This window comes from Micromys minutus, assembly GCF_963924665.1.
Source record: "Micromys minutus genome assembly, chromosome: 25".
Taxonomy (NCBI): Eukaryota; Metazoa; Chordata; class Mammalia; order Rodentia; family Muridae; genus Micromys; species Micromys minutus.
The window spans coordinates 1891087-1910069 of record NC_137960.1 but is presented as its reverse complement, the minus strand read 5'-3'; the positions used below and the strand labels follow the sequence as shown (position 1 = coordinate 1910069).

Here is an 18983-nt window from a genome sequence, read left to right as displayed (position 1 = left end):
ACTCACTGCAGACAGCACAGGTCACATAGTAAACTAAGCACCGTGTTCCGTTCTTGTTTGTAGGAGGAGCCAGGTCAGTAACTTCTCCTTCATCTTGGATGGGACATCTCTGTATGCCCCATACCTCTGCATTCCTAAATTTCACTGATTTAGAAGGATCTTGAATGTTTGTTTGGTTTTATTTCCCACCCTCTGAAGCACATATGTGTTACCAGAGTCCAAACTGGTTCTGATTACATCTTCACTCCACGGGCCACAGAACCAATGTGAGAATTCTGCTAACCTCTATCTGTCCCATTTCTACATTTTGGGACTGGAAAAGAACCTCTGATGAGTTCAGGAACTCACTGGACCTAATGTGAATCAGACTTCTGCCAAAACATCATTAATCACAAGCCCTTACTTAAGAGCCTGCTTTAACGGAAGGGCCATAATGTTTCTTAGGATCTCAAACAATCCCCATTAATTTGCACCAGTATCCAGTAGACCTTGGAAATTCTGATTATTTCTTTCCCACAGCATATGGATACCCTGGAGAAATCCTTTAGGTCAAACTAGAATAGGACTGGAGAAAGGTTAGCAGTAAATATTTTAGGTATTTTATAAGGTACTTACTCAGGGGAACCTGGCTATTTGTTCATTCAGGGATCTGGGTCTGTAAACTGCTCAAGTCTAGAAACTGATTCACGGGCCGAGATGTTCTTTTACCGCAATTATGCAGCCTTCATCTCATTGTTGACCATTTTTCCACTTACATGATCAAACAAAAATTCAGCTGGCTTCTGTGATGATTTCTTTAAGAGTTTTTGCCAGGCCTTGGTTGTGTTTCGCACCCTACTTGACTGGCAAGGAAGAAAGGACACTCTGGATTCCTCTCAACAGCCTTTATTCAGGAACACCTTGATGCTGACTGTGGGGAACCCTGAGTGCTCTCTATTTATCTTTCTCTAATGGGGGAAAGAAAGATTTGTCCCTCAAGTATTGGCGGAGCAGGGAACACCAAATTAGCATAGCGCCGCCTGGCGCCAAGAGCAGTACTGCACATGCACAGTACATTTGTTTACCACAGTGCGAGCCGGATGTAGGTGCCATCTTAGCGGGCGTGGTTGGGGAACAGCTCCCTATACTTGTGCATACCCAGAGGCAGGCAGATCTCTGTGTTCAAGACCAGCCTAATGTATGGAATGAGTTCCAGGGAGCCAGGGCTACACAGAGAGACCTGTAGCTGGTCTTTCTTACTTTGTTGTTTTTATTTCTGGTCATTAGTACTTGGTTGGCTCTATTTTCTCACCCTACATCCTCCTGATTTCACCTCCTATGATGCAATAGGAAAAAAGAAAGGAGATAGATAGACAGACAGAGAGACAGAGAGACAGACAGATTGATAGAATCTCAATTTAATTTCTCTCCCAACCATTCTTCCCAGTTTCCAGCCTTCAAATGTTTCTCCCAACCTTTTCTCTCTCAGTTCCCCAACAGTCTGCTTAAACACTTTCTTCTCTCATTTTTCTCAATACCAGAGGCTCCAAATTGTGACAAATGCTCTATCCTCAGTTGACATTTAAATAAACAATGCTGTTCTAAGAAATACAAGAGGCAACAGCATTTAAGGTCAGGTGTCAACCAGTTCTAACCGCTAAGAATTCTAAAGGGCCAGCTGACTGGGTACCTTTAAAGGGCCAGGTGCACAAGATAAAGCACACTAGAGAAACACATAAAAAAGAAAACAAAAAAGGGAAGGGAAAACATATTCAATATTCAGTTCCATAAGCTCATAAACTAGAATATTTGGTCTTCAGGGAGTGGAAGTACTTGGGGGCAATTAGGGAATGTGGCCTTGCAAGAGAAAGTCTGTCACTGGGTGGGAATTAAGGCTCAAAAAGTGCAAGAGAGCTGCAGAGCCTCCTCTCTCCCTCCCTCCCTCCCTCTCCCCCCCCAGGTCTCTCCCCCCCCCCCCCGCTGCCTGCGGACCCAGGTGTAGATCTCTCACCTACTTCTCCATCACCATGTAAGCCCGTGTGCCACCGTGCTGCCCACCATTATAGTAATGAAACAAACGTCTCACGGTGTAAGCACGTTCCAATTAAATGCTTTATTTCATAGTGTGGCCATGATCATGTTTTGTCTAACAGCAGTGGGACACTGACTAAGATGAAGTTTGGTACCAAGGAGCATGGCAAGGCTGTCACCAGCTGACAGTCCTGCTTGTAGGTGGAAATCAGGTCGGATTTGGAATGTAACTAAGTGCTTTCAGGCAGACATAATGGAGCAGCTGTAGGAGCGTGCAAGACAGTGCTGAGGACGATTCAGACTTGGGGGAGGGCAAGCTGAAGTAGTGTCAGAGGGGATAACTGTTAGTACACAGACAATTTTGTGATGCTTTGGCAAAAAAAATGTGGCTGCATTTGCCTCTGTCTGAAAAATCTGTCAGAGGTTAATAAATTGAAGAATTTTGGGTGTGTGGTATTGGCAGAGGAGATTTGAAGACAGCCTCATCCTGACTCTGTCCTGGGGTTATTACTGGTCACTCTTACGCAGATCTACAATGAAAAGGAGCAGCTAATCAAGGAAAGCACAACATGTACAGTTTGAGGGGAAAAGAGGCACCGTAAAATGTAATGGAGCTGAGTCCAGGGCTCACGGAGAGAAAATTTAATAAAGATCCCTGATAATCAACAGAAAGGGAGTGCATACCTCTGGACAACAGCACAAACTGCTTAGCTTCCAACTCATGAAAGGAAATGCATTTTAAGCAATGAAGGAAACTATCAAAAACAGCAGGCTGTTGAAAACATATTTGAACGAGGGCCAAAGCTGCAACTTCAGCCACATGGTTCTGGTGTCTTCAGAGCCAAAAATACTAGCAAGAGATTATGGAATCTCCCTCTGAGGCTAAGAATTGCCACTGAGGGCAGGCATGAGGTGGGGTGTAAGGCATTGAGGCCTAGAGAGGCCTCAGCGTGAAGCTATGAAAATGAAGCCTGGATTTCACTGAGACCTCAAATACTGGGGACACCACAGGCATGGGACACCACAGTCACGGGACACCACAGTCAGGGGAACCTCTCAAAGGCAGGTGCTAAGAGGAGAGAAACGGAGAGGCCAAGAGAGAAAAGTGTTCTGTTATTCAGGGTTTCTCTTCCAGCACAAACATTATGATCAAGAAGCAAGTTGGGGAGGAAAGGGTTTGTTCAGCTTACACTTCCATATCGATGTTCATCACCAAAGGAAGTCAGGACTAGAACTCAAGCAGGTCAGGAATCAGGAGCTGATGCAGCGGCCATGGAGAGATATTACTGACTTGCTTCCCCTGGCTTGCTCAGCCTGCTATCTTATAGAACCCATGTCTACCAGCCCAGGGATGACTCCACCCACAATGGGCTGGGCCCTCCCTCACCCCACCCCCCCTTTTGATCACTAGTTGAGAAAATGCCTTACAGCTGGATTTCATGAAGGCATTTCCTCAACTGAGTCCCCTTTCTCTGTGATAACTCGACATTGAGTCAAGTTGACACAAAACCAGTCAGTACAAGTGTGTTGCTGTCAACAGAACTGACAGGAGTTAGAGATCTGGAGAGAGCTTTAACATCAGACACAGAGATGCAGAGTTTGGAGTTTGCCCAGCTGACCTCTGGTCTTGCTTTGGTTCAGTATTCCCTCACTATGGTTCCTTTCGTTCGTTTTGAAACAGTGAGTCCTATGCCAGGGTATCGGGGATAAATGTGGTCTATCTGCTTTTTAATTTTGATTTTACAGGGGTTACAGCTTAGGGATTGCATGAATTTAGAAGATACTCAGAACTTCACATTTTATAATGTGTTAAGATTGTTATAGACTGTTAGACTATGGGGACTTTTAAAGTTCTGGATGCATTTTTGCCTTACGATATTGGTACAAGCCTATGGGGCCTGGATGTGGGATGCTGGGGTCTGAATATGAATGGCCCCATAGATTCATATATTGAAATCTGCATCATCAAGAAATAGCACTACTTGACAAAAAATGAGGTTCTATGGCCTTGTTAGAGTAATGTGACCTTGTTTGAGGACATGAGTCAGAGAAGAGGCTATGGTTTTCAAAAGGCCAATATCTATCTATCTATCTATCTATCTATCTATCTATCTATCTATCTTTCTTTCTTTCTTTCTTTCTTTCTTTTTCTTTCTATCTTCCTGCTGCCTGTGGATCCATATGTAGAAACCTCAGCTCTGTCCCCAGCCCCATAGCTGCCTGCATGAAGCCATGATTCCCACCATAATGAGAACAGACTGACCTCTGACACCGACAGCAAGCTCTGATTAAATGCTTTCTTTTATAGGGTTTCCGTGTGTTTGTGATGTTTCTTTATAGCAATAAACTCTGGCTAAAACATTTTCTTATGTATTTCATGCACAGAAACACCACAACTGCTTGGCAAACCAAACAAACTTCCATACAATTCAAACCACATGAACTTCACTTTGCCTGTAATGAACATTAGTGAGGAGGGTTGTCCAGTGTGGACATTGCTTTGTCTACGTCCCATTATGGTTGTTACGCTCTTCCTGCCTTTAGCAACTGTCCACTGCAACCTGGCCCCTGTTAACAACTAAACCCACCGCATTTAACTCATCCAGTTCAGCAGCATCTCCATCCCTCAGGTCTGACACAAAGGAAAGGACAATGACAAAGCTCTTCCTGTGCTGGTGCCCTTCTTATATTTTGTGTCTTATAGGACCAGTGAAGGGCATGTCCTATGAGCCTTCCTATGGCAAAGAATTAGGTTTTACACAGATAACCACTCTACCATTGCAATTTCTCTGAGCCTTAAAATCCCTCCATCAACAGAAAGCCAGGGGATATTAGGCATCTTCAACTCCTTCTCAGTAGACCATCTCTTGATAAATATTTCAGCCATGTTTCAAACATAGTCTTGACACCTTTAAAATGTAATATCTTCCACAGGAAAGCTACGATATCCATGCAGCTGCACCATAACCCAAAACACAGTCTGCCCCAGTTTTATGTTCTTTCAAATATCCCACACCCACAAAGTCCATTCCCACTCACTCCCCAGACTTCTGCTTAATGAATTAGCAAACTCATCAAGCTCCTTACACGTGTGCACAGAAGTGTAGGGCTCCTCCGCATGGACTACACGTTCTTCCTTCCCTCCTGGAATCTACCTTGTCTGAAGTCTGGTTTCAGGTCTGGAGTCAGATAACAGAGCTGCTGAAAAACACTGGAGTGAGAAAGGACTGCTGGACAGACCAACAGACATACGTGAGAACCTCAGAGTGGAAGGCAGGAAATGTGTCGAGTTCAGGGAGATGCTTTGCCTTTGTTTCAACAAGTGAAGAAAAGCTATTAATTCCTTCAAAGTTAGTAAACCTTACATTTGACCAGGGGAGACCTCATGCACAAAAGAAGAAAGAAAAGAAGAACCAGACAAAGCATGAATTCTTGTCCCTCTACAGCATACGGCTCTGAGACTGGCTGAGACACGAATGTTTCCAGCCAGGATGTCAGCTACTCATAACCAGTAAATCTTATTGGCTACGAAGTCCACATGGCTTCTCCGGCCACCCTTGCATATGGCGTGGGTGGATTCACAGTGCAGCTTGGGTATATAGCACAAACAGACTTATAGAGTTTGATACCTTTCCTTCTCACACATAGAAGAGAATCAGCTGTGTAACTGATCTGTGCACACTGTGTATTCCATGCACGTGTAAATCCAGATATGCATATTACTTGTAAATATTTGTGTTTGCACAGATGCATCTAGGATTTTACCAACTGGGACATTTCTCAATTTCTTTCTTGTCTTTGCTGGGAACTAAAAACGCTTCCGTGAGACTTGACAATAGCTCTGGTGCAAGCATGGTAGCCATCGACACCAAAATAGAGCAAGCTATGGATCTGGTGAAAAGCCAGTGGATGTACGCAGTTAGAGAGGAAGTGGAGGTGCTGAGGGAGCAGATCAAAGAACTAACAGAGAAAAACTCCCCGCTGGAGCAGGAGAACAATCTGCTGAAGACACTGGCCAGTCCAGAGCAGCTCGCCCAGTTTCAGGACAGCTGCAGACTGGCTCCCCTCCGGCCACCACACAGCCACAGGGGACCACACAGCCTTCCTCCCCCCACCCCCCGAACAGCCAGCATCCCAGGGCTCAGGATCAACCACATAGCCTGCTGTGCCCAACAGAACTGGCTGCTGCTGTCTGACCTGGACAGACGAAGAGATGTGTTAGTGAGACGCCGCCTCCACAGTCACCCATTTCATTGCTTTCTGCGAGAGTCCTGAGACTCACACACGCTGTTCTCGATTTCTCCCCAGTGTTAAGCACTCATAATGCTTTTGGCGTGAAGAAATATACTAGTTGAGTGAATTTCAGGTTTCATCAGAGTGGGCGTGGATGTACTCTGTGCCACGTGGCAGATGTCTGAGGAATGGTTTAATTGACGCTGAGGTGCTGTGTGCCTTTTCGACCCTCCCCAGCCTCCCACCCTGCTTCCAAGAGCTCTGGGGCTCGGAAAGTGGGCGCTCCTGGATCTCGTGGTCTCCTCTCCTTCCCTTCAGAGAACTTGAGAGGCCAGAAACAAGACTGCAGGGGGGGTGCAGTCCTTTTACAAAACCGACAACTGTCACCAAAGCTTACAGAACATGACAGTACTGTCCCTCTTTTCAGAAACACCAGAAGACACAAAACTGTTAGAGACACAAGGGTGGCAGGTAGCTGGGACCTAGGCTGTCCTATATGAAGGTTGTTTCACTTGTTGTATATTTGTGTATGTAGTGTAGCGAATTTGTACACTAGAGGAAGGTAACTATTATTTAGGTTTCACAGGTCATTCTGCGCATGTCCCACTCTCCCTGTGTTTATGTGCTCTGCTTGTCACCTTCCAAGAAAGCATATCAAATGTAAAATAAAGAACACTAAGTCCTCACTCCCAAGGTTTGGGGCGATAGGTATTTGGTTATCGAGTGGGTGATGAATGTTCGTTGTTGTGAAAGTGTGGTTTGTCACAAGTCCTTAAAGGTCCTGGTCAGAGAGCAAACAAAGGAAAGGAGACTGGATTCAGGAATTTCTTTCTCTCATTTTCTTTCTTCTGCCTTTCTCTACTCTCTGATGTTAGGGTTGAAGCTTGAGAAGGGATGAAAAGAAAAAGCAAGCAATACAAACATAAATTATCCAACCTACTTAATAAATGTTTAATAATAATGAACATTAAATATGTATCCAGCCTCTCCTTTTGTCCACCACCCAGAAGAGGTGGTGAAAGAGAAAAGTTATTAGGATATGGGGGGAAGCAGACCTGTTTCATCATAGTTCTTTGGTGACGAGCCCAGTCTTCTTGTCAGGAGTTCAGTCCTAAAGCAAACACGAAATACAAATCAACAGCTGCACTACAATGTTCTCGGCCGGCAGACCCCACACAGGAACCAGCAGCTACAATCCAGTCCTCTCGGCAGACAGACACCATGCCCCAAACAGCAACTGTAGATCAATCCCGAAGAAACTGCAAGGCCCACCAACCAAGAAGCTGCAGGAACCTTACAAGCAGGTCTTGGAGAGTTTCTCTCAATGGCAGCATCACCACAAGTGGATCTCAACAACACAATGATGTAAGAAAAAAAAAAAAAAAACAATACACTCCTGTCATTCTTGAGGAACAGCAGGGCTGAGGAAACCAGACGGAAGCTCAGTGCTCATCCCGCCTGTCTGTGGGGTCACATTCATTCTATTCATCACAGGTCCTTCCATGTGTCTGCTATAGCACAGCATCCTTTCACCTGTGTCTGCTGCAGGAAAACATTCTTTCACTTGTGTGCTTTAGCATGACATGCTTCCCCTGTGTCTCCTTCAGGGAAACACTCTTTCACGTGTGTGCTCCAAACCAACCATCATTTGCCATAACTGACTTTCAAATAAACTGGAAGTTTCCATGTCAGGACTAAAAAGTAATAAGATAAATGGGTAGATGTTGAATCTACCTTTAGACATAATATCTAGTTATAGTCTCTATGTTTTACATTAGTTTAGATTTTTGGATATTGAGAGAAACGTAAGCTTATATTTTGCTACAACATACTGTATACATGCTTCAACTCTTGTTTAAGGTATTGTACCTAGATTCCAGGTGTTGGAGACAGAGGGACTGCTACTCTACAATGGCAATGCACGTGGCAGACTTCCTGGCTCTGACTCTGTTGGATGGGCATGTGCAGTTCAGGGTGTTTGATCGGACCTCTGTGGTCATCGGCCTGAAGGATACATTCCTATGCTGGACATCAACAACCAGCAGCCTGAGCTTAGCAACCGGCAGAGGGCTGTGGTTCAAAGCTCTGGTGTGGGAGAATGTGGAGACCATCCGTACTTACCTAATTCCTGCCATGGTAGGGCCCTATTCCAGGCTTGGGAGGCTGGCATGTTCCTCTGTCTGTGCCCAACTAACTCCTTTGGCACAACTTGTGCAGATAAAAAGAGCCCCTGCCAGCCAAATCCCTGCCATGGAGCAGCCCCTGCCGTGTGCTTTCCAGAGGTGGGGTCAAGTGTGAGTGTCCCTGGGACGCAGTGGTACCTTCTGTCAGACAGTCCTGGGCCCTTCCTAGCTGACATAATGGCTTCTCTGACTCCCTAAGCGGCCATCAACTGCTGACTTGGAGCATGTGTTGTGGGCAGTAGATGTCTCACCTTCTGCAGACCACCCTTGTCCCCAGACCTTGGGCAACCCCTGTCTTAATGGGAGCTCATGTGTCCCGAGGGAAACCACTTATGAATGCCTGTGACCTGAGGGCTTCTCTGTGCTGCACAGAGAGAAGGGGCTAGTTGAAAAGTCAGTGGGGGACCTAGAAACACTGGCCTTTGGTGGGCAGAGCTACACTGAATACCTCAATGCTGGGACTCAGAGTGAGAAGGCGCTGCAGAGCAACCACTTTGAACTGAGCTTACACATGGAGGCCACTCAGGGATTGTCTTGGCAAGGCCACAGAACGTGCAGAAAACATGGCTCTGGTCATTGTGGATGGGCACCTACAACTGAGCTATAACGTAGCATCCCAGTCAGAAGATCAACACCATCTGGTGACCTCAACTCAGGGATCACAGGGAGCACAGGGAAGGTTCCCTTCAGGTTGGCAATAAAACCCCTGTAACTGGCTCTTCCCCATTGGGTGCCACACAGTTGGACACAGATGGAGCTCTGTGGCTTGAAGGCCTGCAGAAGCTTCCTGTGGGGCAGGCTCACCCCAAGCACATGTTTTGTGGGCTGTCTGTAGCTGCATCTGCTGGAGGACGCTGTCACCAAACCAGAGCTAAGACCCTGCCTCTCTCCCTGAGTTGCCATCTTCCCTACTGTAATTATTCTTTATTTTTGTAAACTTCTTGCATTTTTATATGATTTTCTTGACTGCATGTTGTCCAGACGGATGACTGTTCTGGCCTCCTTTCCATCCAGGCAGCTGTGCTGCAGAGACAAAGTGGTGCTGAGGGACTCAAGTAGACCATAGCACCGAGAGCCCTGGGCTTCAAAGACAACCTTAGGACACACTCCTCTGCCTAAGGTCCCGTGCCTCTGCCCTGTGCACTGTATGCTGCTACATGTCCACTTGTATTGGTCCTTTGGGTCTCCTGGGCCATTTCTAGGACCTGTTTGTGTGTAATTAATGTGTTATAGATGAAAACTGTGTCCCTGAGCAGGAGGGGGCTGTTGGGTTTGAGGGGGCCCTTCATTAAACCTTCATCCATCAAAAACCCAATGTTAACCAGTGTCGGTGATCCAAGGCTAAAGGGAGCTGCACAGTATGTTGTTACTAACTCCAGGTCAATGTCAAATACCATTAAACAAAGTCTGAAAACCTTTTTTAAAAAGCTATTGTATCTGTGGAACTCATTTTAAAATGTATCGCAAAGTTCTAGTGCTTGAAAGAAACTGTGGCAAACAGTGCAAGATAATAAATAAATAAATAAATAGAAATAAATGCAGGTTGGTAGACGGTCAGTCAATCTATGGACCTGTTAGATACTAGTTGTGTTAATTACAGAAAGAGGTTTTCTTTAGCCTCTTGTGGAGGTTTCCAAAGTTGAAGAGATAGTAGATGGCTAGACACAAGCAAACTTTGCCTATTCTGATATACTACAGACAGATGGGTGGTTTTGAAAATCCAGAGATCTACAGGATATGGCATTCAAAACGTTTCATTAACACGAGGCTTTCCATAACAGTGAGACATGACTGACCTGGCCACACCCCTGTTCTACTTCAGAGAGGATGATGGGCTTCAAAGAACCTCCATGTGGAGTTTGCTTCAAATGTGGCAAAGCCAGGCACCAGCCAAACCTGCCCTTCTTTTCCTGCACACAGCATGCTGTCCTAACAGTGGACACGCAGAACACGCAGGAAGATGACTGGTGAGCTTTGCCAAGGCAAGCTGGGGAAGTCCTTCACTAGTCCTGCTTCACAAAAATGTGAAAAAGCTGCAAGGTTCCCAAGCCTTGGCATTGCAGGAGAGGTAAAGGCATGTTGGTCTTTAAGCTAATGGTAACAGCACCTGGTTAAACCACAAGGCGGGAGCACACATCAAAAAGGAGCATCTTGTCCTGGGAAAGACTTATGATTTCTTAGCCCACTCTGCTGTTATCAGCCAGCTGCAGCTGCTGTGTCTATTTTTACTACTGCCAGGGACATTTCATGATTTTCTCAGACCTGAAGGGTGGCAGCCATGGCTCTCTCAGGACAAGTTAACTTCGAATGGAGCCCTAAGAACAAAATGGAGTTTATTCTGCTACCTCAGTCCCTTCAACTGCAAATCCTATCAGGGCCTCACCTGATGGTCTCTCCTGAGCCTCTATTACTCAAGACTTAGAAATGGTTGGACCTGGATGGACCAAATGGGACCATTGGACCTGTGGTGGACAATGGGCCACAAATTTGCTCAGCCGAGATATCTTAGAGGATCTAAATGTAGTCCTTGCTAGTGGAGAGGAAAGAGAATGTCTCCAAATAGAAGACTACCAAACATATATATCAAAAGCATCCCAAATTCTAACGGCCACTGTTGAATTCCTTACTCCCTGAGTAGAAGAAATGACAGGAGAATCCTGACTGAACAATGGCCTTTAAAATGAAAAGAAATTGAACAATTTCACAACCATTAGTTAAACACCAGTCAGACATGGGGGATCATTCATCCCTCTAGGAGCCCCTGGAATATCCAGGTTTCTTAAATTGAAAAAGAAGTCTGGGACCTGGAGGCTCCTGAGGATCTAAGAGCAATTCATAAAACCATGAAAATTTGGGGCTCACCTCAATGTAGTCTCCCACTTGCCTCTACCATAGCTGTAAATAATCCGATATTAGTCACTAAAGATGCTTCTTTTCAATGCTACCCCATGAACAAGATTGCAAGAACTTTGCCTTCTCAGCACCTAAAGTCAATACCCCAGGACCAGCTGGTAGGTTTGAGTGAAGGGCACTCCCAGGAGGCCTGGATAATAGTTCCACCATTTGTTAAGAAGCTGTACTTGTGAATTAAAACCCCCTTTTAACTAAGGCCTTCATATATTTCATTACATGGATGACCTGTTAATATGACTAGATAAAAGGCAAGACCAATAACTAACCTCAGAGAATCTTAAACACCAAGCCATAAAAGCCCTTACAGAAAGAAGACTTATATTATTCAAAGTTAAGATTCAATTTCTATTGCTTGGAAAGATGTCTTATTAGTTAAGAGCACTAACTGCTCTTCCAGAGGTCCTGAGTTCAATTCCCAGAAACAACATGGTGGGTAAAAAACATATTTAACAGGATCCAATACTCTACTCTGGTGTCTCTGAAGAGAGCTACAGTGTACTCATATACTTAAAATAAAATAAATCTTTAAAAAAGATTCAACTTGTTCCTCCCATCACATTTTTAGGGAAAGAAATTAGTGTATCCTCAGTCTGGAAGCTAGATTGTCGGTGACTTCCCAACCCACTAACTCTAAATACCCTTCAAAGCTTCTTAGGCAATGTTAATTGCTGTAGGTCTTGGCTCACATACAACCAGGAAATAACAGCCTCTATTTGATTTATTACAGGGTGACAAGGATCCCTTCTCTCCTCTCTTCCTGATGCCAGAGGCAGAGAGACCCTTTGTTGTAATAAAAATCACAGTATAGAAGCACCTGGCTTGTTCTGATCCTCAGCACGTAATCCAGGTCCTTACATTCAGTTCTTCCCCACAGTGGGTGGAGTCTCAGTCTCAGGGGAACCTAGAACAGCTCCATGTGCTAATAGTGGGAGGACCTCAACTATTAAGAGAGTGTACCTTAAAAATTAAAGGTAAAGAACCTGATGTAGGTGTTTTACCCTCCCCCGCCTCCTGACATCCAATGACTCCTGAGAAACCACACCTCTTTTCCTAATAGCCTCATTGGCTTTCCAGGACAAACAAACAACCGTTATTCACAAAATGAATTTCTGCCACAACACCAGTCTTTAGTTGTCTTCCTCTTGGTCTCTATCCCATGGGCCCCAGAGCTTTTACTGATGGAGAACCACAGGATGCTGTCTACACAGCATACCAAAGACACACCGGCTCTGAGTCACAGTTTTCCCTCTTACAGATAAATCTCCCCACTTTAAAGAACTGTATTCCATCATCCTGGTTGAAAGAACCATCTAATCTATATTCAGAGTCAACTTCCTCCCGTGGCTAGCCTGCTCCTATGTCAGACTTGGTGGGAACCATCTTTCCCTATTATTCATTAAGATTTCAAAAATACTTTAAACTAGAACATATCCATTTTTAATCAGCCATGTGCGGTCACACTCATCCCTCATCAGACTCCTCTCTGATGGCAACACATCAGCCAGTAAGACTGCTAAAGAACTCCCATCCGCTGACCCATGTTAACCTGAAAGTAAGACCGCTAACGAACTCCCATAAGCTGACCCATGTTAACCTCAAAGGCCTTCAGCTCAATTCCCCAATACCTCCATAAAATAGCTCAATCATACCCTCAGAACTTGCTCCTCCTGTGCCTCCCTAATTCCCACCCCTGCTATACAACCGGGCACCAAAACCAGAGGCCCTAAGGCTAATGCCCTCTTCCAAGAAGGATGTCACGTATATCCCATCATTTGGTACACAAAAATTTGTATTTGTTAACATTGGTACTCATCCCAAAAAACTGTAATTAATTACAATTTCCACTTTTGCTATCATGGGGTCCCTCTCCATAGCAAAACTGATATTGGACCGGCATTCAAGGGCCATCAATTATAAAATTTCTGCAAGACTTGGAAAATTGTCCACTGGTGTTCCTCAGAACCCTCAGGGCCAAGTTGTCATTGAAAGAAGAAATCAAACACCCCAAAAAAAATTAATTGAACACAAGGCTTCCTATAACCAAATACTGAATTAAACCTTGCAATATTCACACTCAACGTCTATGCCAAAGACAAACCTCCCCTTGTCTGTCACGGGAGTTTGTTGTAGTAAATATTAAAACAAAGAATTGTTTATCTGTTTATCAGGCCTGAGGTCTCACTCCTTAGGCCCCGCCCTGATATGGAGTGTGCACACCTGGTAGTCACCACCTGGATCTCACTCCATTCTCACAACTCCCTTCCCTTGGTGGTTTACTACCGTCTGTTCTCCTCCTCTGTTCTGGGGTGCTTCGGTATCCCAAAATCCCACAAACACAACTCTACAGCCCAATAGCTTTTCATACAGGTTTATATATTCAACTCTCAATCCACAAATCCTCTACACAACAACATTGCATCAAATAGAAAAAAAACAAATTGTCTTTCTTTATGAGATATTAGACCTATACAATCTTTAATGTTCATAGGTATTTAACACCAATCAATATCACCTGGGTCTAGCTCGTCCTTGGGAACCTCCATCTTACCACGACCACTTCTTGTCCTCTAACCTCTTGTCCTCTGACTTCTTAGTCCTCCCTTCTCTCCACCTCTCTCTCCCCTGCCAGTCACTGGCTTTCCTTTATTTTACTAATTAAAATGGAAAGGTTCAGATAGTCACCTCTTGAGTAGGTGACTGGGCAGCCCTTCTTGGGGAAGTGGAATTAACATTAAAATACAAACAGCTTCAGAACAATCTACAGGAGTCCACCACCACATATACCAATACAAACCCATTTGACAGGTATTGGAGGGGACAGATTCCCTATTGACTACAGGAAGGGCATTTGTTTGTATCTTTCCACAGGTCCAACATCACCCTGTCTGGGTCCCTGCCTGCAATGTCCGATGAGAACCCTTCAGTCAGAAGGACGGAGCACCTGAGGAATCACAGAGAAAACAAAGAGGAGACCATGCAGGCACCCAAGGGCACACAACCAGGTCATGTTGTTAGACCCTGTGGAGTCTTAGCTCAGGAGCTCGACCCACAGAACACAATTAGACAACAGACTGCTGTAATAACAACAGGTTTTTATTCCATGTACATGGGGTTGCTCATCCTCACACGGAGAGTCAACCCCGAACTCAAAAAGTACACATCTTTAATACTTTTTTGTGAGGAGAGTGAACTACTATTTTACCATTGGTCAGCAGTATAAATTTTAGAAAGAGGAGAGGACGGGGGAGGAAAAGGGGGAGAAACTTTGGCAGTAAGGTTGTTGACAGTTTGCATTCTCCTTGGAATTCAGTACAGGGAGGGGTAGGGGAGCTGTTCCTAAAGCAGTCATTTTTGTTTTGTCTTAACTCAACTTGCTCAGCATAGCCTGATCTGTCCACTAAAACTTTGTTTTTACATTTTCAGAACCTTGTTTATATATTTCAAAACTTTGAGGGGTTGTGTCCTTGTTTTGTTTCTCAGAATTGGGTGATTGGAGCATGAGCTAATTTATGACATGTGTCAGGACCTTATCTAGGGCTTTCTAGAGGCCAGGTGTCTATCAGTCGGTATATTCTGTGGTTTTTCTGAGAATTACTCTGGGCCATTGTTTTTATTTGTCAGGCACAGGCAGGATCTCATAGCCTTGGGATGACTAGAAAGTCTCTGCATCTGACTTCAGCCATTTCTGTGTCTTTGGAGTCTCACATTCTAAGAATGGGGTGTTTTAGAAAAGTCTCAGAGCCCCTTAAAACTTTGTTTTCTACATCAATCACCTGGAAGGACGCTCCTGTCCTCATGGATACAGCTCGATGTAGCTGTTCCGCCTCAACCCACCAGACAAACCTTCTCCACCATTCTCATGACTGTTGTTACCCTGCTGACCTCCATGGCTAGCCGCACCCCTCCTGATGCTTATTTAATGTCAGGGAAACATCCTGGGAGGAACCAGATCCTCGGGACTGGAGACTGACTGCTCAGTAGCAGATGTCAGAAACCCATCATGACCCCTGTGCACCAATGCCACTGCTGATTCCTTTGCTTGTTTCCTTGACAACCAAACCCGCCATGTCTTAGGAATGTTAATACCTATGGAGGATGTCCCTATTGGTCAGGTAAGCAATCACTGGTGAGTTCAGAAAAAGTCAGGAGGCTCAGCTGTTTGCTGTTTAGAAGTAGGTTTTTGGGGTGATTTCAGTCTCCAATTGACAGGACACCCGCAGTCACGTCAGTAGTGTCAGGATAGCAACCATGAGTCAGCAGCTGTGACACAACCCAGCAGAAACAGCCAGGCCTTCACCAAATCAGCATGAGTCAGCAGGAATGACCAGGACCAGCAGGGAAACCAGGAGAAGTTCTCTGCCATGACTCTCAATACAATGAAAATCAGTGAAGGTGAAGACTCAAGACCCACACACTGTTACAAAGCCACCAAAGCAAGCCACCATCGCTGCCCACTGTGTCCTATTTATTCTCCCTCCAAACGTCACCTGTCCTCACATGAGTCTTGCCTTCCACAAGCCTTGTCTCTGCAAAACACCATGTGAGACTGTCTCAGCCAAACTCCACTTGGGTCTGTATGAGCTGACATATCCAGAGTCTGCCCATCAGCCCACCGCAGAGAAGCAAGAAGCCACCAGAACATCACCAGAACTTTTTGCTACATTTCTCTATGGAATTACAGGAAACTGCGATCAATAAACCATATTAAGGCACCGTGTGTACTGTCTCTTGGGTTTTATTTATATTCCTTCAAACATCATTTGCCCTTTCACGTGTTTGCTTTGACACAACATCCTGTGTCTGCTTCAGCAAAACCTCATCGACACAACAGACTTTCCAAAGAAACAAGAAGTTTCCACTTCAAAAACAGAGATGCTTCTCTCTCCTGTAACTTGGGTACCACCCCTGAAACTTTTATGCTTCTCTGTGGTTCCTGCAAGGGCTGAGAGGAACTGCTATCACTTACCTGGAGCTCCTTCCATAGAGATTCTTCTCAAGGCTGAGAAGAGAAAGAGAGAGAGAGAGAGAGAGAGAGAGAAAGAGATGTTTATAAAGAAGTCTAGCTCCGACTATACACCCTTGGCAGGCTGACCAATGACACTGGTATGGGATTTTTTTGTTCCGGGATTGGTGGCTTTTTTCATCTCCTTTTTCCTGGCATCAGAGCTATGGATTAGAGTGGGAAGAACTTCCAGATGCAGCTGGCTTTTGCTGAGGTGCCCTTTCTGTGAGGACTGGAGGGGACTGGAGAGGTGTCACCACTGTGGACATCTCCTGAGGTGTTTCTGTTTCCAGGGCAGCAGAAAGAAGGTGTCCCACCATGGACTGCTCCTGTTTTGCCTGCAGGCTGAGGAGATATCATGGAGCCGCCATTTTAACTGGTGCCCCCATTTTGGACAGCTCCTGTGGCACATTTTACTGAGGTGGCCTCTAGGCTGGAGCATGAAGTAAGGGCCTGCCACCACTTTGAGGTCTTTAGCTTTAGAGACCACAGTGACCAAGGAGAAACTTTCCCTGAGCTGTGTCTTGTCAGGTATTAAGCTACAGCAATGGAAAATGAAACAGTATTGGTTACTTTCCTATTGCTGTGATTAAACACATGTCCAAGATAACTTATAGAAGGTTCATCTGGGGATTAGGGTCCCAAAGAGTTAAGAGTCCATCAGCATCATGACAGCAGGCACCAGGCATGACATCAGCAACGCTGAGAGCTCACACCTCCAACCATGTCCCCAGTGACACACTTCCTCCAGCAAGGCCACACACCCTAAGCTTGCCCAAACAGAGCCAACTGGGAACTAAGTATTCAAATGACCATGAATACAGGGTTCATCTTATTCAAAGGAGCACAGTAACTAATACAGTGACCCCCAAGCTCGCAGTGCAAACATGGGATCTTCCAGGTGTAGTGCCAGGGAAATGTTAGTGATCCCCCAAACCCAGACAGGAGCTGATCTGATGTGATCACAGTAGAGCCTTTTTATTTGATCTGTCTCGGGCCCATCAATGCACCGTAGTCATGCAGGAGTGTTTTAGAGATGAGGAGCCCAAATATGTATCGGGGAAGGTTGTATAGTAAGCAACAAGTGGGGGGTAAGTGCATAATCATCAAATTGGGAAGTTGCTAGGGCCTTTAACATAATTCACTGGAGCTGGGGGTCATATTATAAACTTAATTTCTGTTTCCGTCTTCATTGGTGGTCATTAGACAGAGGTGGGCTTGTAATCTTGGGGTGCAGGTTTGTTGGGGGGTGTAATTTGGAAATACAGGTCCTGTTTGGGTTTAACCTAGAGAGTCATGCTCAGGAGTTGTTGAGAGGTAACTTTGGAACTAATTCTCAGAAGCTTTCTGTCAGTTTGCCTGAGTTCAGTTCTGTAAAATGGAGTCTGAATTTAACTTTGGCCTCTCACAGGCAGCATCTGGCTGACACTGCCACATGAGGAACCTGGGCAGGAAGGCTTGGTTCTCCAGAGTCTCCCATGGCAATGCCTGTACCCAACTGGCCAAAATGCTAACTAATGTCATGGTTGGCACAGGAATAAAGAAACTTTCCAAAGGAAACTTCAAATCCATCCTCTCCAAGGGGACCACTGTGATGGCTCAGAGGGTAAACGTTCTTGCCACCATGCTTGGCTCCCTGAGTTTGATCCACAGAAGCTACATGGTGAATGGAGAGACCTGACTCCCATAAGTTCTCCTCTGAGCCTCACACGAGCATCACACACATCCTTACACATAATTATTAAATTGTTGTAATAAAAATAAAAACAAACCATGATGGCTTCATGTTGAAGGACATAGAAACACATATGTGTAAGTTGTGTCCAATTTGCCTCCAGACTTTCCAATGTGCAAATTTTCCTGTGTCCAAAACCCACATTGTGATGAGAAGCTTCCAGAAGGATTGAAGGGCAATCCGAGCAAGGAAAATCACATGATTTTAAACTATTTTATGTGTAGTGTGTGTAAACTGTCGCTGTATGTGTACAGTGTGTGAAGAAGGGCACTCCCCAGCTGTGGGGTATGTGTTCGGGGCAGAGGGAGCCAGAAGACAACTTTATGGAGGTGTTGAGAATTTGAACCCAGGGCCTGTGGTGTACAAGTTGGGAATTCTAGTCACCGAGCAATATTTCCAATGTTTGAAAACCAGTCAGAAGACAAGGGTTTTCTGTTATTTCAAAGGCCAGTACTAAAGCTTTTGTCTAGAGATGGAATTAGAGACTACCTGTTAGAGAAAGACATGGTGGACTACAAGAAGCACTTGGCCAAGCAGCCAATTAGATCTGAGGACCTAATCTCAGAGAAGCAGACCTGTAGTGGATATTTCTGAATTCGTTGTGGACCCTGTTCAGTCGTCTGATGGTTTCTGGAAACTGTCTTATGAGAGGATGTTTTTGCTGTAGGAGAAACAGATTTTTTTGGCATCTGCCTGGAAAGGGGGCATGTGGATCTGTTTAGGAATTGTTCTTTGCAGCAAATCCCATCTGTGTTGTCAGGAACTCAGCAGTTCTGTTCACAGGTGAGCAGCGGCAGCTTGATCCACTCCCGATGACTCCGTGGATACACCTGCACTCCAGGTCATCGGTGTTGGGACAGGAGCAGGAACAGGTCAGCTGAATCGGCATGAGTCAGCAGAGGGATTA

General features: G+C 45.2%; 1 pseudogene across 1 annotated transcript; it reads left to right on the top strand.

Moving 5' to 3' along the window:
* Positions 1-5853: 5853 nt before the first annotated feature.
* LOC308436733 (TSC22 domain family protein 1-like) lies at positions 5854-6169 on the top strand (annotated as a pseudogene). The gene has a single exon. The product of its transcript is annotated as a TSC22 domain family protein 1-like (transcript).
* Positions 6170-18983: the final 12814 nt, after the last annotated feature.